General features: G+C 39.5%; 1 protein-coding gene across 3 annotated transcripts in view; it reads right to left on the bottom strand.

Annotated features, from left to right (window-relative positions):
* Positions 1-24,763, bottom strand: part of MICU1 (mitochondrial calcium uptake 1) — a 168,791-nt gene extending 144,028 nt beyond the window's left edge. For all 3 annotated transcript variants that reach the window (XM_081105258.1, XM_081105260.1, XM_081105259.1), the window contains exon 1: positions 24,648-24,763. The gene's annotated coding sequence lies outside the window, so the exon portion shown is untranslated. The remainder of the gene's footprint in view (positions 1-24,647) is intronic.
* Between the last annotated feature and the right edge of the window lie 434 nt (positions 24,764-25,197).

Here is a 25,197-nt window from a genome sequence, read left to right as displayed (position 1 = left end):
AGGAAGGGGGAAAAAATCAACCAAAGAAACAGTCTATTTAAAAACAAACAAACTACCCAGGAAACTACAGAAACAATGATGACTAATAGAAATTTTCTAAAACCTTTAGGATGAGCTAATGCGTTGAGATCAGCAATTTCACTTCTGGGGATTTATCCAAAATAAAGAAAATCACTATCTCAAAGAGATACTGGTACCTGCATTTTCATTGCAGCATTATTTACAACTAGAGGCCTGATGCACAAAAATTCGTGCAAGAGTAGACCTTTCTTCCCCTGGCTGCTGGCACCGGCTTCCCTCTGGCACCTGGGACCCGGGCTGACTTCCCTCTGGCCCGGCTTCGTCAGGAAGGATGTGCAGAAGATGTCTGGTCTAATTAGCATATTACCCTTTTATTATTATAAAAGATAGTCAAGTCATGTCAATAACCTACATGCCTATCAACAGATGAATGGATAAGAAAATGTGGTATATTTTTATTGGTAGATAGAATGGATTGTTATTTGGCCCTAAAAAAGAAGGGGATCTTGTCATTTGCAACAACATGGAATTAAGTCACACTGAGAGACAAATATCATAAAGTATAAGATTCACTTCTATGTAAAATCGAAAAAAAGAAAAAACAAAAAAGAAAGCTCAAGAAAACAGATTGGTAGTTGCCAGAGGTGGGATATGAGGTGTGGGCAAAATAGGTAAAGGTGACCAAAAGGTGCAAATTTTCAGTCTTAAAATAAGCAAGTCCTGAGGATGTAATGTGCAACATAGTTAATAATACTATATTGTATATTTGAAAGTTGCTAAGAGAGAATTGATCTTTTTTTTTTTAATCCTCATGTGAGGCTATTTTTAAAAAAATATATATTTTATTGATTTTTTACAGAGAGGAAGGGAGAGGGATAGAAAGTTAGAAACATCGATGAGAGAGAAACATCGATCAGCTTCCTCCTGCACACTCCCTACTGGGGATTTGCCCGCAACCAAGGTACATGCCCTTGACTGGAATCGAACCTGGGACCCTTGAGTCCGCAGGCCAACACTTTATCCACTCAGCCAAACCAGTTAGGGCATGAGGCTATTTTTCCATTGATTTTTAGAGAGAGTGGAAGGGAGGGAGAGAGACACAGAGAGAGAAATATTGATGTGAGAGAGACACATCAATTGGTTGCCTCCTCCACGCACCCCCACCAGGGCTGGTATTGAGCCTGCAACTAAGGTACATGTCCTTGACCGGAATCAAACCTGGAACCCTTCAGTCCACTTGGCAATGCCCTATTCACTGAGCAAATCCGGCAAGGGCAAGAGAGTCAATCCAAAAAGTTCTCATCACAAGAAAAAAGTTAGTAACTATGTGTGCTGATGGATGTTAACTAGACTTACTGTGATCATTTTTCAATATATACAAATATCAAATCATTATGTTGTGCACCTAAAATGAATATAATGTTATGTCAACTATATCTCAATTTTAAAAAGAATTTACTTTAAAAATGACAATGAATACACTGTCAGGATCCACTTGATACATGTAAAACAATGGTCAGAAAAAATGCACAGAACTTAATGTTTTTATCAGTTAGAACTGAAAGAAAATAAATGAATTAATTTTAAAGCTAAAAAAAACACATAAAGAACAATAAAAAAGGCAAAAGATAAATAAAAAAGAAATAAAGATAAAAGCCTATATAAGTGAGGTAAATAGGAGAAAAGCAGTAATTCTGGTTAATAAACTGCTGTGTTTAAAAAATAATAAAATAAACAATTAGCTAGCTTAAGAAAAAGTGGGGGGGGGGGTGGAGACACAAATATACAAATAGGGAAATAACCTTTGAAACAAAAGAAATTTTAAATATCATGAGACTACTTTGCAGATTTCTCAGCACATAAATTTGAAAACCTTGGTAAAGTAGAAATTACCTAGGGAAAACAAAGTTGAACAAAACTGACATCATTAGGATAATAAAGCTTAAACAAGCAAATTTACATAGAGAAAGTCATTAACGAACCATTTAAAAAAGACCCCTCCCCCAGGCCCTCAGATTGAAGTGTTACAGGTTAGGTTCCAGACAAGGGCACCTGTACTTCAATTGATTAAAACACACACACACACACACACACACACACACACACACACGCACATGCACACACACACACCCCAAAAGAGAATATAAATTGGCACTGTTTAAATAATATAATAAAATATATATGCTTCAGTCTTAAAGTCAGCATCTTCTCTAATGGGAAAATACCAGAGGTATTTCCACTAAGAATAGGAACAATGTAAGAATATCCATACTGTTCAACACAGTACAGTAGAAATTGGTTAGTGCAATTAGATAAGAAAATGCAACTACACAAAAGAATTGGTAGAGAAGTAAAATTATTAGTATTTGAAAATGATATAATACCTGGAAAGAGCATAGTTTCCCAAATCATGGCTCTATTAACATTTGGGGGACATAATTCTTGGTTTGGGGAGGCTGTCCCATGCATTGTAGGATGTTTAACAGCATCTCTGGCTTTTACACTCTAGATGCCAGTAGCACATTCCTCACCCAGTTAGACCACCTGAACCAGTGGTTCTCAACCTTCCTAATGCCATGACCCTTTAATACAGTTCCTCATGTTGTGGTGACCCCCAACCATAAAATTATTTTTGTTGCTACTTCATAACTGTAATTTTGCTACTGTTATGAATCGTAAATATCTGATATGCAGGATGTATTTAGGTGACCCCTGTGAAAGGATTGTGACGCACAGTTTGAGAACCATTGACCTAATCTGTCTTCAGACATTAACAAATGTCCATAGGGGATACAATGAGCTAGGCTGAGAACCAATGCCTTAAATAAGCTATAACAATAAAAACATAATATGCTAATTAGACCAGACGTCCTTCCAGACGACCTTCTGGACGAAGCTGAGGCTGCAAGGGAAGGGTCCCAGGTGCCAGAGGGAAGCTGGTGCAGGCAGCCAGGGGAAGGAAGGCCTACTCTTGCACAAATTTCATGCATCGAGCCTCTAGTTAATGATAAAACTAATTCAAACACTTATATTTGCTGCTGTTACCTTTGCTTTTAGAGTCAGATTAAAAAAATTATTACCAAGAAATATGTCAAATAGCTTACTCCATATGTTTTTCTTTTAGGAGTTTCATTGTTTAGGTCTATGTTCAAGTTTTTAATCCATTTTTTTGGTTAATCCTCACTTGAGGATATTTTTTCCACTGATTTTTAGAGAGACTGGAAGGGAGGGAAGGGAGTAGGGGGAAAGAGAGGAGAAAGAGAGAAAGAGAGAGAGAGAGAGACAGACAGACAGACAGACAGACAGACAGACAGACAGACAGACATGTAAGAGAGACATATCAATCAGTTGTCTCCTGAACACGCCTGACCTGGAGGCTGGAATGAAACCTGCAACCCAGGTATGCGCCCTTGACCTGGAATGGAACCCACGACCCTTCAGTGTGTGGATGTCACTCCAATCACTGAGCAACACCTACCAGGGCTTTAATCCATTTGTAAGTTATTTTTTGTGTATGGTGTAAGGTAGTGGTCCAATTTCATTCTTTTGCATATGTCTATCCAGTTTCCCCAACACAATTTATTAAAGAGACTGTTCTTTCCCCCTTTGTGTATTCTTGGTTACTCTGTCAGAAATTAATTGACCATATATGGATGGTTTGATTTCTGGGCTCTCTATTCTGTTTCATTGATCTGTGTCTATTTTTTTTATCAATAGCACACTGTTTGAGTACTAGAGCTTTGTAATATAGTATGAAATCAGAAAGCATGATGCCTCTGGATTCTTTTTTCTTTCTCAGGATTGCTTTGTCTTTCAAGGTCTTTTATGGTTCTATATAAATTTTAGGACTATTTGTTCTAAGTGAAAAATGCCATTGAACTTTTCATAAAGATTGCATTGAATCTGCTATATTCGGGTAGTAATTTCTCTTTATGATAGTTTATTAGTGTAGAGAAATGCAACAGATTTTTGTATATTGATTTTATATCCTGAAACTTTACTGAATTTATTAGTTCTGTTTATTGGTGTTCTTTAGGGTTTTCTATATATAATATCATGTCATTTGCAAACTGGTAGTTTTACATCTTTATTTCCAATTTGGATGCCTTTTATTTCTTTTCTTGCCTAATTGCTCTGGCTATTCTAGGGGTTCAAAGTCCCAAAGGTCAAAACCCTGGGTTGCCTCTAGGCTCCAAGGCAGGCTGCTGGTCAGCTCTTTCTTACAGAGGCCTTTTCTTTTAATGTTATCGAAAGTTTGAAAAATGAAAAGGAAATAAATCCATAATTTTACCAGCCTCATATATTAGACCTGCGATACATTTTTAAATATTATTTTCTGATAAAGTGTTCTAGAGATATGTTATATAACAATGTGAATATATTTAACACTACTGAATTTAAGATGATAAATTTAATGTTCTGTGTTTTTCACCACAATCTACACTAATAAAAGACAAAGATGCTAATTGACCATACCTTCGCTATGCCCTAAGCCACACCCACCAGCCAATTAGAGCAACTATATGCAAATTAACCCAAACAAGATGGCAGCCGGCAGCCATGGAGCTGGAGCAAGCAGGAGGCCTGGTTGCTTGGGCGATGGAGGAAGCCAAGCTTCCCGCCAGCCTTGAGCTGGCTGAGGCCTCTGCTCATGGCAACAAAGTTTCAAATATAGCCCTGACCAGTTTGGCTCAGTGGCTAGAGCAGGGGTGGGCAAACTTTTTGACTCGAGGGCCACAATGGGTTCTTAAACTGGACCAGTGGGCCGGAACAAAAGCATGGATGGAGTGTTTGTGTGAACTCATATAAATTCAAAGTAAACATCATTACATAAAAGGGTACAGTCTTTTTTTTTTTTTTTTTTTTTTTTTTTTTTTAGTTTTATTCATTTCAAACGGGCTGGATTCGGCCCGCGGGCCGTAGTTTGCCCACGGCTGGGCTAGAGCGTCGGCCTGTGGACTGAAGAGTCCCAAGTTTGATTCCGGTCAAGGGCATGTACCTTGGTTGCGGGCACATCCCCAGTGGGGGTGTCCAGGAGGCAGCTAACCGATGTTTCTCTCTCATGGATTTTTCTAACTCTCTATCCCTCTCCCTTCCTCTCTGTGAAAAATCAATAAAATATATATATTTTTAAAAAGTTTCAATTATAGAAGACAAATAAACCCAGATACCTGCTTCCAGCCAGCCTCCACTGGGAGCTTGGGTGGCTGAGGTTGTGGCCAACCTTCAAACAGCCATCACCTCCTCACCCAGGCTGGCCACACCCTCATGGGGTGAGGGTCCCCGCTGGGGGGCTTAGCCAGCCTGAAAACGGCCCTCAGCCCCTCACCCAGACTGGCCAGGCACTCTTATATAATAAAAGGGTAATATGCAAATTGACTCTAACAGCAGAATGACTGGGAATGACTGGTCACTATGACACACACTGACCACCATGGGACAGATGCTCAATGCAGGAGCTTCCCCCTGGTGGTCAGTGCGCTCCCACAGGGGGAGCTCTGCTCAGCCACAAGCCAGGCTGCCAGCTGCCAGTACAGTGGTGGTGGTGGGAGCCTCTCCCGCCTCCTCAGCAGCACTAAGGATGTCCCACTGCAGCTTAGGCCGGCTCCCTGCTGGCAAGTGGACATCCCCCGAGGGCTCCTGGGCTGCCAGAGGGATGTCTGACTGCCAGCTTATGCCTGATCCCCCAGGGAGCGGGCCTAAGCCAGCAGGTGGTCATCCCCCGAGGGGTCCCAGACTGCGAGAGGGCATAGGCCGGGCTGAGGGACCTCCCTGAGTGCACAAATTTTTGTGCACCGTGCCTCTAGTAAAAAATAACAACTATAGAGTGTACAATACAAAGTGTGAACCATAATGTAAACTATGTACTTTACTTAATAATATATCAATATTGGCTCATCAGTTGTAACAAATGTGTCACACTAAAGCAAGATGTTAAAAAAGAGAAACTGGGGGATGGAATGAAGGGGTATGTATATAGAACTTTGAATTTTTCATTCAGTTTTTTTCTTTGAACCTAAAACTGCTTAAAAAAGAGTCTATGAATTTAAAAAAGTATTTCCTACTATAAGGCATTTTCCATTTGTAAATATCATTTGCCTACATTAAATCACAATGACTACACGTTTCATATTCCTTGAGGAAAAACTCAATTACACATATGACTGCTCACAATATTTCTCCAAACAGGATAAAACAGATAAAAATCCCTGCTGTCTTTCTTACTTGCACTCTTTCATCAGTTACAACTTGCTTTTTCCCTATGTAGCAACTGTGGGGAGTTAAGGACCAATAGTTATTGAACTCTTGCAGCCTTTTCAACAGATGTTGCATGAGAACAAAGACATCTACTGGGCAATGAACTAACTGTCTAGAATGGAGTAGTTTTGTGCCAAATAGGAGGAAAATTGAGAAAGTAATCACTGAAACATATATATAATTCTGAGGTTCAGATGAGGAACTCTGGTTGAGAAAGATGTTAGAGATATGAAAAACTAACCAGAGCTAATTTATAACATTACGAGTAGCTAATACTCAGTAATCTCATCGCTATTTTGTATAGACAAGAGGCACTAACAAAATCAAAACATATATGTAACACTGGGTGAGACCTGTAAAGAAACTACTTTAATTTAATCTTTCAAAATATATTCTTAAGCTGCCTCTGCTAAACTCTACAGATCAATCAAATGCATCATAACCATTAATAGTTCCCTGATAAGTATATAATCCTTACATGAGAAAATGAGTATACTTGAATTCTGAGGGAAATATAAGACCAATATTATTCTGACCAGAACTGAAAACAGGAAGCTCTTAAAAAATAAAATATTAAAATAACACCACTTTAAAATTTATTTACAAATAGGTTAGGATCTGAAACAATGACTTCAGAGCATTCTACCAGCCTCATGAAATACAACCTTATTCCTTGTTTCTTTTCTCTTTATTGCTTTCCTTACTTTTTCTCTTCTTCTACTCATACCTTAAATTTGCAAGTCATTCCAAGGTGCTTTTAGCCTGACAGTTCTCAAGACTAAAGAGAGCTATTAATAAGAATTGGGTTTCGCCCTAACCGGTTTGGCTTGGTGGATAGAGCGTCGGCCTGTGGACTGAAGGGTCCCAGGTTTGATTCCAGTCAAGGGCATGTACGTTGGTTGCGGGCACATCCCCAGTGGGGGGCGTGCAGGAGGCGGCTGACTGATGTTTCTCTCTCATCAATGTTTCTAACTCTCTATCCCTCTCCCTTCCACTCTGTAAAAAATCAATAAAATATATTAAAAAAAGAAAAAAAGAAAAAAGAATTGGGTTTCCTGTTCCACCATCCATGGTCAAGTTTCTAAGTCAGAGAAAACACAAATGCCCAGTCTTTATCCCCATACAGAACTTCTGCTTGACAATAAGTCAACACAGATGGTAATCTAAATGCCTTCCATTGTCTTTCCTAGTATGCAGCCCTCACTACCCCTTCCTGTAAAGAGAAAGTATTTCTTAACGCAAAAAGAGAGAAGGGAACAATGCTGTGTAAAAAAAGCAAAGTACATTGGACTTAGAAGTCTCTCTTTTTTTTTATTCCAGAAAGCAAGGGAGAGGGAGAGAGAGATAAAAACATCAATGATGAGAGAGAATCATTAATTAGCTGCTTCCTGCATGTCCCCTATTGGGGATAGAGCCCGCAACCCAGGCATGTGCCATGACGAGGAATTGAACCAGCAACCTCTTGGTGCACAGGATGATGCTCAACCAACTGAGCCACACCAGCCAGAGCTAGAAAGAGTAAATTAAAACACACACACCCCTTCAGGGTAAAAGGAAAAAAGGTAAAATACTGATCAACAATAATGCATTATATGCACTATAGAACTCAGAATACTTTATGGGCTTCCCTATTAAATTAAAACCTCTAAATTCTACTGTGATAGAGAAATGATGTGTGAAAACAGAATGAAGGAATCAATATTTAATAAGATGTCACCTTGCATTTGCCAAGAATTCTGTATTTTATAAGTGCTCCAATGCTCATTTTCATTATATTCAATTTCCAGATATAGAAGATTGGACACTTGTATTAAAATATAATAACAATTCCATGTCAGAACTCAAACATAGGTCTATGACATGTTACTCAGTCTCCTTTACTAGCAAAGAATTGATTGTACTATGGGCCAATCTGTAAGAATAATATATATTTCTGGCAAATGAAGTCTCTTTCTGCCTAAATAACAATTTCAGTGGAAATTTTTTTAGCATTCACAGCAACGTACATCTTTATAGATACTCTTTTATAACAACCTGTCTATATTTATGTTCTCTCTAGAAACAAACCTGCTAGGTTGACAGCTATAGCAGATATTTCATAGAATATTTTACTTCCTTTTAAAGCTTTATTCCAATTTATTTACCTAGGTACTTTTATTTTTTAATTTTTATTTTCTATTGAATTTATTGGCGTGACAGCCTATATAATAAAGAGGTAATATGCAAATTGACCATCACTCCAACACACAAGATGGCCACCACAAGATGGCCTGCAGGGGAGGGTAATTGGGGGCAACCAGGCCTGCAGGGGAGGGTAACTGGGGGGGAATCAGGCTTGCAGGGGAGGGCAGTTGGGGGCAACCAGGCCTGCAGGGGAGCACTTAGGCGTCGATCAGGCTGGCAGGCAGAAGCGGTTAGGGGCAATCAGGCAGGCAGGCAGGTGAGTGGTTGGGAGCCAGCAGTCCTGGATTGTGAGAGGGATATCTGACTGCCCGTTTAGGCTCGATCCTGGTGGACATCCCTCGAGGGGTCCCAGATTGGAGAGGGTGCAGGTTGGGCTGAGGGATACACACACACCACCACCACCACCACCACCACATGCACTAATTTTGTGCACCAGGCCTCTAGTTGGTTAATAAAATTATATAGGTTTCAGGTGTACAATTCTCTAATACATCATTTGTACATTGCATTGTGCATTCACCACTCTTAAGTCAAATCTCCTTTCATCACCATTTATCCTCTCTATATCCTCTTCTACCTTTCCCCACCCCGCTTTCCCTCTGGTAATCACCACACTGTTGTCTGTGCCTATGAATTTGTTGTGTGTGTTTTTGTGGGGTTTTTTTTGCTTAATCCCTTCACCTTTCACCCAGCCCCCATAAACCCCTTTATCTCTGACAGCTGTCAGTCTGTTCTCTATCTATTTTTCTAGGTACTTTTAAAAAAGATTTCCCTTGCTTACATAAAGATATTTTAAACTTTAGTATTTAATTAATGCCCAAATTAGAACATCACAATGTAAAGTGGTACTAAACACGTAGATAAGTTTATATTGTTGTACATTTTATTTTGTTTTATTAAACTGAGGCCCAGAAAGTTAAGTGTCTTACTCAAGATAACCTAGTTAATTAATCTAGATACCAGACCTTACTAACTTGACGTTAGTGGCTATTAATTCTGAAGTCAGTCAAACCTGTGATTCCAGACTTGGCAACTTAGAGCTTCCATAAAACAGGAATAAAACACTGCAAATGACTATGAAGAAAATTAAAGAAGAAAATGCTTGTAAAATCCTGAGTACAGTGCCTACACACAATAAATTATGAATAAATGTTTGTTAGGAAGGTAATATAAGAGGATGCTGCTGATTGTGATAATTCAAATAAAAACTTTACAATATAATATACATTTCACTAAAATATTACATAAATATAAAGTGTTTAAATGCTTCCTTTTATTGCAAACATTTACTTAAAATGCAAACTAATACTCTAATCATAAACATATCTATTATCTATCCTTGCCATTCTAATCAAGGAAATGGACCTTTTTGTTCCTTTTCGTCTAACCAAATTGCATTTCAAATCCATGGAATCAATTTGTCATTTTTAAGAAATCTTATATTTTTATTTAAAAGCTATCTAGTCCAACAACAACAAAAAATCCAATTAAAATGGGCAAAAGACTTGATTAGACATTTCTCCAAGGAAGATATACAAATAAATACAAGAAAAGATGCTCAACATTAGGGAAATGCAAATCAAAACCACAATTAGATACCACTTCACACCCATTAGGATGGCTTTTTTTTTTTAAAGCAGAAAATAACATGTGTTGGAGAAAATGTGCACAGCTGGTAGGAATGTAAAATAGTGCAGCTGCTATGGAAAACAGTTAAACAAAGAATTACCATAGGATCCAACAATTCCACTCCTAGGTATATATCTAAAATAATTAAAAGCAGGGACTCAAGCAGATACTCATATACCAGTGTTCATAGCAGCATTATTCACAATAGGAACAGCTGAAATGTCCATCAACAGAAAAGTGGATAAAAAAATGTGTGCATACATAATAATGGAATAATATTCAGCCTTAAAAAGGAAATTCACTGCTGGTGGGAATGTAAACTGGTGCAGCCACTATGAAAACAGTATGGAGATTCCTAAAAAAAAAATTAAGAATATTTACCTACCATATGACCCAGCAACCCCTCTTCTGGGTACTTACCCAAAAAATTGAAAAACATTTATTCACAAAGATATTTGCACCTTTATTTCATTGCAGTATTATTCATGGTATCCAAGACATAACAACAAGTGTTCTTTGATAGATGACTGGATAAAGAAGATGTGGTACCTATATTCAATGGCATACTATTCAGCCGTAAGAAAAGATGAAATACTGCCATTTTCGACAACATGAATGGGCCTTGAGAATATCATGCTAAGTGAAATAAGTCAGTCAGAAAAGGTTAAGAAACATATGATTTCACTCATATGTGGAATATAAAACTGAAAGTAACAAATGAACAAATAAGAAAAACAAGCAAAAACTCATAGACACAGACAACAGTATGGTAGTTACCAGAGGGAAGGGGGGTTAGGGCTAGAGAAGCATAAAGGGGGCCAAATATATGGTGACAGAAGATTTAACTTTGGGTGGTGGGCACACAATGCAATATACAAATTATATATCATAGAAACATACACTTGAAACCTATACAACCTTATTAACCAATGTCACCTAAATAAATTTAATAGAAAATAAAAAATACTAAATATAAGGTGCCCAGATTTTAAAAAGGAATGAAATTCTGATACATCCTACAAGGATGAAGCTTGAAGACAATATGCTACGTGAAATAAACCAGATACAATAGAACAAAATTGTATGATTCTACTTATAGGAGGTGCTTAAAATAGGCAAAGTTTTTGAGATAGAAAATAGAGGTTAACAGGGAACCAGGGGCTGAAAAGAGGAGAGAATAAGAAGTTATTGTTTGCCCTGGCCAGTGTGGCTTAGTTAGTTGAAGCATCCTCCTTTACACCAAAAGGTGGCGGGTTCGATTCTGGTCAGGACACACACCCAGGTTTCGGGTTTGATCCTTAGTCAGGGTGTATGTGGGAGGTAACGGATCGATGTTTTTCTCTCATATCGATGTTTCTTTCTCTCCCTTTCTCTCTTTAAAAATAAATTTAAAAATGCATAGTTGTTGATCCAAACCAAACATTTTTTTTTTTTAAAGTATTCTTCAATGGGTACAGAGTTTCTGTTTGGCATGATGAAAACGTTCTAGGAATAGTTGCACAACAATGTGAAAGTATTTAATACCATGGAATGGTACACTTAAAAGTAATTAAAATGGCAAAATTTGTTATGTGTATTTTACTATAATTAAAAAAACTATCTAGTCCAAGAATCTTAACTAGCAAACATATTTTGAAACACACATGCTCACAGCAGTGTTACTCACAATAGCCAAAAGGTGGAAGCAACCCAAGTGTCTGTCAACAGATGAATTAATTTAAAAAATGTGCTTTATACAAACAAAGAAATATTATTCAGCTATAAATAGGAAAGAAGCCGAAACCGGTTTGGCTCAGTGGATAGAGCGTCGGCCTGCGGACTGAAAGGTCCCAGGTTCGATTCCGGTCAAGGGCATGTACCTGGGTTGCGGGCACATCCCCACTGGGGGATGTGCAGGAGGCAGCTGATCGATGTATCTCTCTCATCGATGTTTCTGACTCTCTATCCCTCTCCCTTCCTCTCTGTAAAAAATCAATAAAATATATTTTAAAAAAAATAGGAAAGAAATTCTGAGACATGCTACACCGTGGATTAATCTTGAGGACAATATGCTAAGTGAAATAAGTCAATCACAAAAAGGCAAACTATATGATTCTACTTATATGAGGTGCCTAGAGCACATTAAAATCATAAAGACAGAAAACAGAATTGCAGTTGCCAGGAACTGGGGGGAAAGGGTAGTGGAGAGTTGTTGTTTAATGGATGTAGAATTTCACTTCTGTCCAATAAAAAGAGTTCTAGAGATGAATGATGGTGATGACTTTACAAGAATCTGAATGTACTTAACACTACTGAACTATACACTTTAAAATGGTTAAGATGTTAAGTTTTATATTATTTGTATTCTAGCATAATAAAAATTTGAAAAAAATTAATTCTGATATATCCAACAACATGGATGAACCTTAAAGACATTATGTAAAGTAAAATAAGCCAGGTACAAAGACAAATATTTTATGATTCGACTCTTATGAAGTACTTACAGTAGTGAAATTCGTAGAAACAGAAAGTAGGATTGGGAGGAGGAATTATTGTTTAATGGGTATAGAATTTTGTTTGAAAATGAAATAAAAGTTCTGAAAATGAATGGTGGTAATGGTTGTACAACACAGATGTACTTAATGCCTCGTAAGTGTACTCTTAGAAATGGTAAAAATGGTTATTTTTTTAAATTATGGTTAATATATATAAAATGTACCATTTTAACCATCTTGAAGCATACAATTCAGTTTACATTTAGTCTATTCACCACACAATCACAGCACAACCCTAATTTTTGAAAAGACAAAGCAGCAATGTATTACAGCATTTCTCAAATTCTAAATTATCTAATTGCTTCCCTGTAGCATGGTTTAAATTGTTTCTCTAATCCGTTCATTTCCTTTAATCTGGAAGTGATATTTAAAAGCTTGATTGGAGTCAAATTAAGTACTTTTAGCAAGAACTCTTCATAGATTATTTCATGAGCCTTGGTTTGTCTTATTCTTCAATGTCTAATTTGCTATTAATCTCATCAATGTTTTGCTTTTGTTTTTTTAAGTCTCAGACATTGTAGTTTCCAACTGTGGAGGTTCAGTTCAATTTGGGTCTTTTTTTTTTAGATCTTCCATGTTTCTATTTAACATATTCAATCTTTCTTCTATTTTCTGAGCATATGGAATATACCATTAATTATAAAAATGGTTTTTTAAATATATTTTTATTGATCTCAGAGAGGAAGGGAGAGGGAGAGATAGAAATATCACTGATGACAGAGAATCACTGATTGGCTGCCTCCTAACGCCCCCGACTGGGGATTGAACCCACAACTGGGGCATGTGCCCTTGCCCACAATTGAACCTGGGACCCTTCAGTCCTCAGGCTAACACTCTACCCACTGAGCCAAACCAGCTAGGGTTATAAAAATGTTTTAACATTTCTTTCTACTAGTTCTATTCTGTTTCAGTTTTGATTGATTTTTTCCCCCTCATGATTATGGGTCATATTTTACAGTTCCTTTGCATGTCTAGTAATTTCTGGTTGGATGCCAGGCACTGTGAATTTTACTTTGTTGAGTGCTGAATATTTTCGTTTTCCTGTAACTATTCTTGAGCTTAGTTCTAGGACACAATTCAGTAACCTGGAAACAGTCTGACACTTTCAGGTCTTGCTTTTAAGCTGTTCAGGCTGGGCCAGAGCAGCATATAGTTTAAGGTTAATTAATGGCACTACTAAGGAAAAACCTTTCTGAATACTCTACATGATGACCTGTTAAGACATTTTCCACTCTGGTTGATTGGAAAAAACAACAACACTATTCCTGCCTCTACAAGAACTCTGAGTACAGTTGTCTCTAATCTTTTCAACTGGTTCTTTTTCTAGCCTTGGGTAGTTTCCTCACATGTATGCACTGATCAGACGTGAATATTTGAGGGGATGCCTTTGCAGATCTCAGGAGTTCTCCCTCCTTTCAGCTCTCTAATCGCTAGGATTCTGCATTGAAAACTCCAGCTGCCTTGGCCTCCCTTTTATTCCTCTTTGTCTTTGTGAATTATTTTAAAGCAACCCTCAGACATCATATCATTTCACAGCTATATATTTTACTATTTAGTATGTCTCCAAAATCTGAACTTTCTTTCTGCATAATCATGTCACTGTTACACTAAACAAATTTATAATATTTCTTGATATGATCTAATATGCAGTCCATATTCCAATCTCCCCAACTTTCTAAAAAATGGTTTTTCATTTATACAACTGGTTGTTCAAGTTCTCTTTAATACTAGCATTTAATTAACACTAATCTGTGAGGGGTACTATGCCAAGTGCCTGATATCCATTATCTTATTTACTCCAATATAACTGAGAAGGACACCAAAGCTCAATGCTTCTAAGAAATCTGCCAGAGGTCATAGCCTGCAGATGGCAGAGGAAAATTTCTACAATCCCAAAGTCATTGCTCTAACCATTATGTTTCATTACCATCTCGGGAATTATTAGAATGGAAAGTTAGATGATATAAATACTGAAGTTGAAAATCAAATTCTAAAACCACTTAATTTAAATGCTATTACAAATCAAAAACCTGAAAAAATTATCAATGCTGCTTTATTTGAATTACAATATGATCTACTTGATAATTTCCAAATCTAAAAGCAAGTTTTATTTTAACAAGAAAGGAATGTGGTTGGAAACCTCTAGTATCACTAGAGAATATAGACTCAAGTCTATTTATAATGTTCTACAACACTTCTGTCAAGTAGAATGTGCTGCAGTGACAGAAGGTTTTATATCTGCACTGTTCAATACAGTGACCACTAGATATATGTGGTTACTGAGCACCTCGAATATGTCTAGTGAAACTGATAAACTTAATTTTAAATTTTATTTAGCATAAATTTAATTGTAATTACCAATTTATCTGTCTGCCTCCACCATTAGACTATGAGCTCCTTGAGGAATGGAATATGATTTTTCTTCTCTCTCTCCAGAGCCTTGGTACAGATAAAACATGTTTATTGATGTGTGGTAGAATGTGTAGACAGAATTTTCTAGATGTGTCCAAGTAAGTTATCTAAATGTCTCAGATTGATAAAGGTTACAGAGTGCAGTTTTAATCTACTGGATTATATCCTGTTTCTACTCTGATTTTTAAAGCAGATGAAATATCTTATTTACTCATTTGTTTACTAAACATGTACTGAGTTTGTCTGTATGACAGGTGCTCAGGATATGATGGTGAATAAGACTCAGTTCCTAACATCAAGACACACTCAGTCTCATAGAAAATATACACAATTGCTCCACAAAAGAAAAAGAATACTTTTTAAAGGTAAAAATAATTACTATGGAAACCACAAAGGAAAATAACCACTATCAAGTGGAGGGAAGTTTTATGAATTGGAGAACTCATTAACCTAGTTTAAAGATGAATAATAGCTCACCACTTGGAGGATGTCAGGATGGTGGAGAGGCGTTCAAAGTACAACAAACAGCCTATGCAAAGGTATAAAGACAAAAGACATGGTTTGCAGGGGGAGCAAAAAGTAGTTCACTGTGACTAGAACATGGAAGAAGGAATAGGAAGGGAAGGTAGAGACATAAAAGCTACATTAGAATGATGTATTACAGCTTAGATTCTAAAGCCCTCTCTATGCTGTGGTATAAAATGCTCACTTAATCCTAATAGGATAGTAGACAATCAAAGTAATGATTATTTTTTAAAGGAAAAAAATAGCATGCTGATTTAATTCCAATACTCAAGATACAAACTTTAAAAAGCAAATCTTAAATTATACTTGAGAACTTGGGGATTAGAAATAGACATTAAGTAACTGTTCAAGTCTGAGTAAGCAATGCTATTAGGATAGGCATTTTAAGTTTAATAACCACCATTAAATGACTTTGAAGACCCCTAACCGGTTTGGCTCAGTGGAGAGAGCGTCGGCCTGCGGACTGAAGGGTCCCAGGTTCGATTCCGGTCAGGGGCATGTACCTGGGTTGCGAGCACATCCCCAGTTGGGGGGGGCGGGGGGTGCAGGAGGCCGCTGATCGATGTTTCTCTCTCATTGATGTTTCTAACTCTCTGTCCCTCTCCCTTCCTCTCTGTAAAAAATCAATAAAATATATATTTTTAAAAAAATCACTTTGAAGAGAAATGCAACTATTATTTGTGTAGCTAACAAGAATGATGAGGATCTATTTCTCAAATACTATACTAAAGTTTCAATTTTCTCACAGTCAGTAAAACCCACCTTGAAGTTAGCCTGGGAAATGTTTACAATTTCCAAAAAAGAAAACAAAAAAACCCCCCTGATTACTCTTAGTTTGGGGAAATAAAGATTAACCCATTTCTAGTTGTTTCTTTTCTCATAAAAAGGGCTAAAACACCTCTCATCCTAATGCAGCAATATTTAACTTCCCAATGCCAGATCATTAATTATATTTAGTGTCAATCACTTCTCACAAGTTTTTCAATTACACAGTTGCTTTTTTTTTTTTCAAGAAACATTCTAAACTGTTATCTCTTCCACCTGCAGGCATCTAACATATCATATTCTCAAAGCATTACTTCTTCACAGGAGTTCAACACTGAACTTATCCTTAAAAATAAAAGCAAATCCATTTTTATCATTTCTATTACCAAAAGTCACCATAAATTCTAATCTGAATTCCTGAGATGTCCAACACATAGTTATCCTCCTATCGTGTATCTTCCACTTAATACTAAACTTTACTGAGCTCAGAGTTTGTGTAAAATTCTCTCAATACATTCCCCTAGCATGAAAGTTACCATACTTAAATTAGGCAATCTTCAAATACTTCGGCAGTACATTAATAATTACCACATTTTGTTCAAAGTTTTCTAGTCTATTGCTATACTGTATATGCAATATGTAATGTAAACACCTGCCAATATCAAGACAAACTGAATGAAGAACAATATAGTTAATTCCTCAAATACCTGTATATTTTACTCTCCCCACAGTTAAACATGCTGAAATTGGGAAAATAAATCTTTTTAGACATTACTTTTTGTTATTGTTATTATTAAGTTACATTTAATGAGAACCTACTATATCCAAGACACTTGGCAAACATTAATTAAGTTAATCCTGGCAAGAACCCCAGAGATAGGTATTATCATTTCAATTTTGCAAATGGAATAAACTCAAGTTCAGAGAAATTGAGTAATTTTCACAACACCCAGAGTGATGGAGTTGGGTTTTAGAACACAGATCTGTTTAAACTAAAGCATGTGCCACCAATGTTAGCAATTGAAGTTCCAATGCTCATTGAAATAACCATTAACATTTCTTTCCAGCGAAGACAGTAAACAATGTTGCTTCAATTATATTTTCTCTAAAAATACAATGCATCATCAGAATAACACATAAAGATACAAAGCCAGACATTAATGTTAACTACAGTTTTTTTTAAAAAAAAATTGATAAGAGAGAGAGAGAGAGAGAGAGAGAGAGAGAGAGAGAGAGAGAAAGAGAGAGAGAGAGAGAGATGTGGCAGAGAAACATCAATTGGTTGCCTCCTGCACATGCCCTGACTTGGGATCCAACCCACAATCTGGGTATGTATCCTGACTGGAACCAAAAGGACGATGATACAACCAACCCAGTCACCTGGACAGGGCTTAACTACAGTTTTAAAGTTAATACCCAGCGACAGCAATTAGTTACAATTATAGTGATACTAGGGGACCAGTGCACAAAGATTCGTGCACGGGGGCTGGTTCCCTCAGCCCGACCTACACCCTCTCCAATTGGGGAGCCCTCTCCAATCCAGGAGTTTCTGTCTGTCTTTGCAATCACATGAGCGAATTGTCTGAGACCCCAACCCAGTTTGGTTTGTTGCTCACAGAATAATAGAGGTATTTTTTTTTCTTTGCTCCATTGGTGGAGATTTCCTAGAAGTTGCAGGATATCTTCCTTTTAATTTTTCCTCAACACTCTGACTTTACTTATGTCTCTCACCTTTGCTCTCCCACCATCTCCCACTGCAACAATAACTTGCTCCAGACTCACTTTGCTCGTGTCTAGGACAGTGGTTGGCAAACTGCGGCTTGTGAGCCACATGTGGCTCTTTAGCCCCTTGAGTGTGGCTCTTCCACAAAATACCACGTGTGGGCACGCACATACAGTGCGATTGAAACTTCGTGGCCCATGCACAGAAGTCAGTATTTGTGGAAGAGCCAGTATTTTGTGGAAGAGCCACACTCAAGGGGCCAAAGAGCCGCATGTGGCTCGTGAGCCACAGTTTGCCGACCACTGGTCGAGGAGATCCCACAATGCGTCTGCTACCAGAACTATGATTCCCAGCATTCCTGGTGCTCCCTGCGCTCTTGGTTTTCGCTTCCGGTCCAGGGGCTGCTGAAACAAAAGGACTGGGAACTTCATCTGCCCCCAGGCCAGGCTGACAGGACCAGACACTCCAGTGGCATCCCCAGGACCCAAGCAACTCGGCGCCTGCAGCCAGGGAAGCAGGAATGCCCTCTGAGTTGCCAGGGCGATGCAGCGGGTGTCCCGCCCCACCCCCAGCCGCTCGGTACGTGAGTGCTGCCCACAGGCCAGCCACGGTGATGCAGAGGGTGTTCCCGCCTTGCCTCTGGCTACTCAGCGCCTGCACACGTAGCACTGGAGTGGCTGGAGGTTGTTCTGGGACCCTGGCCGCTCCAGGCCTATGCATGGGCCTACAGGCTCAGAGTGGCCTAGGTCCTGAGGACCCAGGCTGCTTGGTGCCAGCGCACGCGCAGGTGGCCATCCCGCCCCTGGCCGCTCAGCACCTGTGTATGCAAATTAACCCGCCATCTTTGTTGGGTAAATTTGCATACTCACTCCTGATTGGCTGGTGGGTGTTGTGAAGGTACAGTCAAGTTGCCTCTTTCTCTTTCATTAGTGTAGATATATTTTTTTAAAATATATTTTATTGATTTTTTTACAGAGAGGAAGGGATATAGAGAGTTAGAAACATCAATGAGAGAGAAACATCAATCAGCTGCTTCCTGCACACTCCCCACTGGGGATGTGCCCACAACCAAGGTACATGCCCTTGACTGGAATCGAACCTGGGACCACCCAGTCCCCAGGCTGACGCTCCATCCACTGAGCCAAACCAGTCAGAGCAGTGTAGATATTTTTTATATAATACACAAGTGAGTGGTTTCTATACTTTTTAAAACATTAAATAATTGCCCTAGCCGGTTTGGCATCAGCCTGCAGACTTAAGGGTCCCAGGTTCAATTCTGGTCAAGGGTACATGCCCAGGTTGCAAGCTCGATCCCCAGTAGGGGGCATGCAGGAGGCAGCCGGTCAATGATTCTCTCTCATCATTGATGTTTCTATCTCTCTCTTCCTCTTCCTTCTTCTCTGAAATAAATAAAAATATTTTTTTTAAAAAAATAAACATGAAATAATTACAGAGAGTCAAGCATTTAATCATATTACCTAGATATACTTAAATATTTAGAACATTTTAATTTACTATTTATAAACCGCAGTTTGTTAATCAAATTAATCCACTGTAGTAAAAATATTTATCAAAAATCAATTTTAACAAACTGGTCAAATAAGCATAATATTAAAGTTAGAAAATGTGAATACTCCAGAGTAAGGATAATAATACAAATATATGCACTTGAAGAGTTTACTTATTTATTTTTTAAATATGTTTTTATTGATTTCGGAGAGAAAGGGAGAGGGAGAAAGAGATAGAAACATCAATGATGAGAGAATCATCTATCACCATGCCTCACACTGGGGATTGAGCCCCCAACCCAGGCACTTGAAGAGTTTAAGTTCTATAAATTAATAAAATAACAGATATTAAAAAAGGAAAAGTCATCCTGGTCGTGTGGCTCAGTCAGCTGGAGCTTTGTCCCCTACACTAAAGGATTGTGGGCTCTATTCCCAGTGAGGGCACATATCTAGGTTGAGGGTTTGATCCCCAGTCGGGGCACATACAAGAGACAACTGATCTATGTTTCTCTTTCACATTAATGTTTATCTCTCCCTTCCTCTTTCTAAAAATCAATAAAAACATATCCGTGGGCAAAGGTTTAAAAAAGGGGGGAGGGGAATCAACATATACACTGTAAAGTATAATTTAATTTATACTGGGAAAGGAAAGCAAGTTCTCTTAATTAAAAAACAAACACATAAAAATTATTTTAGTGAACATGTGTTATTTTTGCCCATCCATCAATTCTCCCATCTCTGGGAAATAACACCTCAATTTTCCTTTAGCAATTACTAGTATATGCCTCCTACCCTTAATTCATGTGGTTTGAAACCGTATACCCCCTACAACCCACTCCAGGGTAGGAACAAGAGCCAATCCTGGCCACACAAGGCATTCTATCACTCTAGCTACAGAGATTGCCTCTAGGATGGGCAATGACCCAAGTCAAGCCAATGAGACTCCCTCCCATACACTAGAGAAAGGAAAGTTCTTTCTCTTCTGGGGTTTCTAAGGTTAGAGGAAGTAAGGCTAGTGCTATTAGTACCACCTTCCCCACAGAGTCTGACTTTACACTCTTTACTTTTCCACACTGATTCCCAAACATGCAAGGAACTAGTGGTTACCTGTGGCAGAGGAAAAGATAGATTAGGATTTTAACTTTCAATGTTATATTTTCTATAACTTCTATTTTCCAAAATAAACACCTATCTCTCTCTCTCTCTCTCTCTCTCTCTCTCTCTCTCTCTCTCTCTCTCTCTATATATATATATATATATATATATATATATATTAACCAGGACACTGTAACGGGTCAACAGGACAGGAGGAGGTTGTGCGCAGGGGCGGGGCGGCAAGGGCCTCTGGGCACCTGCACTGGGGGAGGGCCTGATCAGCAGCGGCCCTGGCGGCTTCAAGGGCCGGAGACGGAGGCAGGGCTGGACAGGCAGCGGACAAGGCTGCTGCGGGCCCGGGGAGAGAGGCAGGGCCGGACCAGTGACTCGAGGGTGGGCAGTGCCGCACAATTTCAAATCACACGCTGGGCTCCTAGTTACTTTTATAATAGAAAGTATGGAACATGGGAAATATGCCCATGTGTTTTCCTCTCATATATGCTCAGATATCAATATTTAATACCTTAAAAGCATTAACAATTTTCTCAAAATTTACCAAAGTGTGTAGAACATCTACTTTAAAAGAATTAACTTTTCCCCTTGGCACAAAAGCAAATTATTTTTATTCTGAGGGGGGGGGAAAAGTGGTGAGTTAACTTTTTAAAAACTGTTTCTCTTTTTAAAAGGAATATATTAAACAACTCTATATGGGGAAGAAATGGCTAATGTTCAGCAAGTGCTATAGCCATTGTAAAAATTGCTCAAAAGGTAAAACTAAAGAAACTAGAAGAAACCATAGACGGCAAAATCTCAGACATCTCTCAAAGCAATATGTTTGCCAATACATCTCCTAGGGCAAGGGAAACAGAGGAAAAAATAAACAAATGGGACTACATCAAAATAAAAAGCTTCTGCACAGCAAAAGAAACCATCCATCTAATAAGGGGTTAATATTCAAAATATATAAGGAACTCATACAACTTAACAAAAGGAAGGCAATCCAATTAAAAATAGGCAAAGGACCTAAATAGACATTTCTCAAAAGGACACATACAGATGGTCAAGAGACATATGAAAAAATGCTCAAAATCACTAATCATCTGAGAGATGCAAATCTCTCTGTCAGAATGGCTACCATCAACAAATCAGCACATGAAAGTGCTGGTGAGGATGTGGAAAAAGGGAACCCTAGTACACTGCCAGTAGGAATGAAGATCGGTGCAGACACTATGGAAAACACTATGGAGTTTCCTCAAAAAATTGAATATGGCCCCTGGCCGGTTTGGCTCAGTGGATAGAGCGCAGGCCTGGGGACTCAGGGGTTCTCAGGTTCGATTCCGGTCAAGGGCATGTACCTTGGTTGTGGGCACATCCCCAGTAGGGGGTGTGCAGGAGGCAGCTGATCGATGTTTCTCTCTCATCGATGCAGAACTTTATCCCTCCCCCTTCCTCTCTGTAAAAAATCAATAAAATATATTTTTTTAAAAAATTGAATATGGAACTGCCATTTGACCTAGTGAGCCCACTTTGAAGAATTATATGCCTCAAACACCAATCAGAAACCTGAAACACCAATCAGAAAAAAATATATGCACTCCTATGTTCATAGCAGCATTATTTACAATAGCTAAGATCTGGAAACAGCCCAAGTGCCCATCAGTAGATGAGTGAATATAAAAGCGGTGGTACACCCTGACTGGTTTAGCTCAGTGGATGGAGCGTCAGCCTGTGGACTGAGGGGTCCCAGGTTCGGTTCCGGTCAAGGGCATGTGCCTTGGTTGCGGGCACATCCCCAGTAGGGAGTGTGCAGGAGGCAGCTGATCGATGTTTCTCTCTCATCGATGTTTCTGACTCTCTGTCTCTCTCCTTCCTCTTTGTAAGAAATCAATAAAATATATTTTTTAAAAAAAGAGCGGTGGTACATTTACACCATGGAATACTATGCAGCAGTAAAAAAAGAAGGGTCTCTTACCCTTTGACACAGCATGGAGGGACCTGGAGAATATTATGCTAAGTGAAATAAGCCAGTCAGAGAAAGACAAGTATCACATGATCTCACTCAGATGTGGAATCTAATGAACAAAATAAACTGATGAACAAAATACATCCAGAGACATAGAAGCATGAATAGACTGATGAATCTCAGAGGGAAGGCAGGCGGAAGTGAGTAGAGATTAACCAAAGAACTGATAGCATATATGCATAACCCATGGACACAGACAATAGTGTGGTGAAGGCCTGGGGGGTGGGGTTCAATGGGGGAAGGGGAGGCATCTATAATACTTGCAACAATAAAGATAATTTTATAAGGAGAGGTAAAACTAAAGATTAAAAGTGGCCACATTAGTTTTAATAACTATCAATTATTTTAGTCCCATAATGTTAAATAATATAAGGTCTGGAGGGTCAATTAAATCTTTCCGTTATAATTATTTTGCATAATATTGCATTATGGGAGACATTACATACTATTATTTAATTCTTAAGTACTATAGGAAAGTTGGTGTCAACAGAACCCCTTGAGAATGTAAAAAGTCTACTTACTAAATATAGTAAATATTCTATAGATTATAAAGACAGCAATACACACTGTTGTCCTCTTGCTTATTAGTTTTTATTAATAACTAATTATTTCTCTTTCTCCCAAGGCATACAACCCACTCCTGAACCTATGTTATTGCCAGAATTACTCTGTGTTTTATAATCCTCAGTAATTAAGGACACTTAGAAGGTGTTGATGACACTTTCTTGCCATAATTAGGTAGCCAGAGTGATGTTCGTAAGTGGAAGAGGAAATCAGGGACCTAAGAAGGGTGACAATAGAGAGCAGCTGGAGGCCAGAGCCACCTTCCCTCACACAAGAGGTAGAAGGTCCCACAGAGTTCCTGAGATAAGGTGGTAACAAACAAGCTCACTACCTTGTCCAACACCAGAAAGACAGCAGGTTGGTCATCCTGGCCAAGATCTATGTTTTAAGATGCTGACATTTCACTAACTTGCCATATGGTTTCCATGAAATCTAGAGTCTCCTACTGCTGTCAACTCAAAACCGCTTCACTTGAGCCGCAAACTCCTTTCTTCCACTAAGATCGCTGGCACACATGGCCCAAAGGGATGCTTTCCCATAGACAAAGGTAACCCAAGCACCCACCCAAAAACACTGTGATAGGCAGCCCTATTTATAACATCATAGTAAGAAAATGAGTCTTTCCAGGGAGAATAAAACAGCTTACTCTAGTCCCTTAGCTATGAAATGGTTATTCTACTAATATTTCTAATACCTACAATATATTTTAGGCACCTGAAAGAGAAGGTAAAGAAACCACACACACTAAGATCACAGAGACAGCAACTTCACGTTTTTAACTCTTCTGCCTGCGCTCCCACAGAGTCCACGCCACCTGGCTCACCCGCGCAGCCCCGCGTGGTGGGTGCGGGCAGGGCGGAGAGGGCGAGAGCGGGAAGGCACTGGAAACATAAACACTGAACCGTCCCCGAAGCCTGCGCTTTGTTTTGCTCCTTCAGGTCCCCATTGACTTTCCACTTGTTTCGTTTCAAAGGCTGATCCTTCTCCCCATCGCAGATCTAACTGTAAACTCCCCCACCCTCTTCCAACCACACCCACAAATGCCCGAGGAACCTATCGAGTCTGCCTGTGTCTCCAGGCGCCCGCGGGGAGACGGACGCCGGCGCCCAAGTGAACCCGGCGGCACCCGGAGAACTTCTCCCGGGACAGAGGGAGGGGCGGCTGAAGTCAAGAAAAGCGGCCGACGCGCAGCAGGAGAGACGAAGGACTCCTCTCCAGCCCCCGAACGAACGGGCGCCTCGGGGAGAGACAGCGACCCCCGCCCGATCTGAGAAGCCGCCTGAGCCCAGAGCCGACAAACGGCCGGCCCCGGAGTCCAGGTCCCTAAAGCCGTCTTGCACCCCCTTCCATTTTGCCTGCTATAAAGAATGTCTGTCTCCTCACCCGCTTCAGAGTTCAGTACTCACCCGTCCCCGCTGAAGCGCCAGTTGCTTCTGCGTCAAGTCCTCCCACCTCAGAAAACCATAGAGACGAAGAGACAGCCGAGACCAGCCTCCACCACCGCCCACCTCCAGGTGACTCCTCTAGCCGCTGGGCCTGTCGGGATAGTGGCGAAATGCGTGTGGGCGGGGCACGGAGGAAAGGGGTGGGGAGGCGGGGGACTCGGAAACAAGCCGCCTCGGCCTGCCTCGGCCCCGCCCCGCCCTCAGGCCCCGCCCCGCCTCGGCCCCGCCCCGCCCTCAGGCCCCGCCCCTAGCCCGGCCCCGGCCCCGGCCCCGCCCCTTCAGTATTTAGGCGGGAAGGACACACACACACACACACACACACACACATTCACACACACACACACACAGAGTTCATAGAAATCTATGAGTTGTACTGTGCCCTCTGTCACCTCGTCGGTACCGTTTGACTAAGGGAAAAGAAGTCCGTGAAAAGAAAACTGACCACAGTGAGTTGAGAATTGTTCCTTTTGAACTGCATTTAGGTTTTAGGCTTCTGGTAAAAATGTCCTCA

This window comes from Myotis nattereri, assembly GCF_964212035.1.
Source record: "Myotis nattereri genome assembly, chromosome: 13".
Taxonomy (NCBI): domain Eukaryota; kingdom Metazoa; phylum Chordata; class Mammalia; order Chiroptera; family Vespertilionidae; genus Myotis; species Myotis nattereri.
Note: the sequence above shows the minus strand (reverse complement) of the source record. Positions and strands in the feature narration are given on the sequence as shown.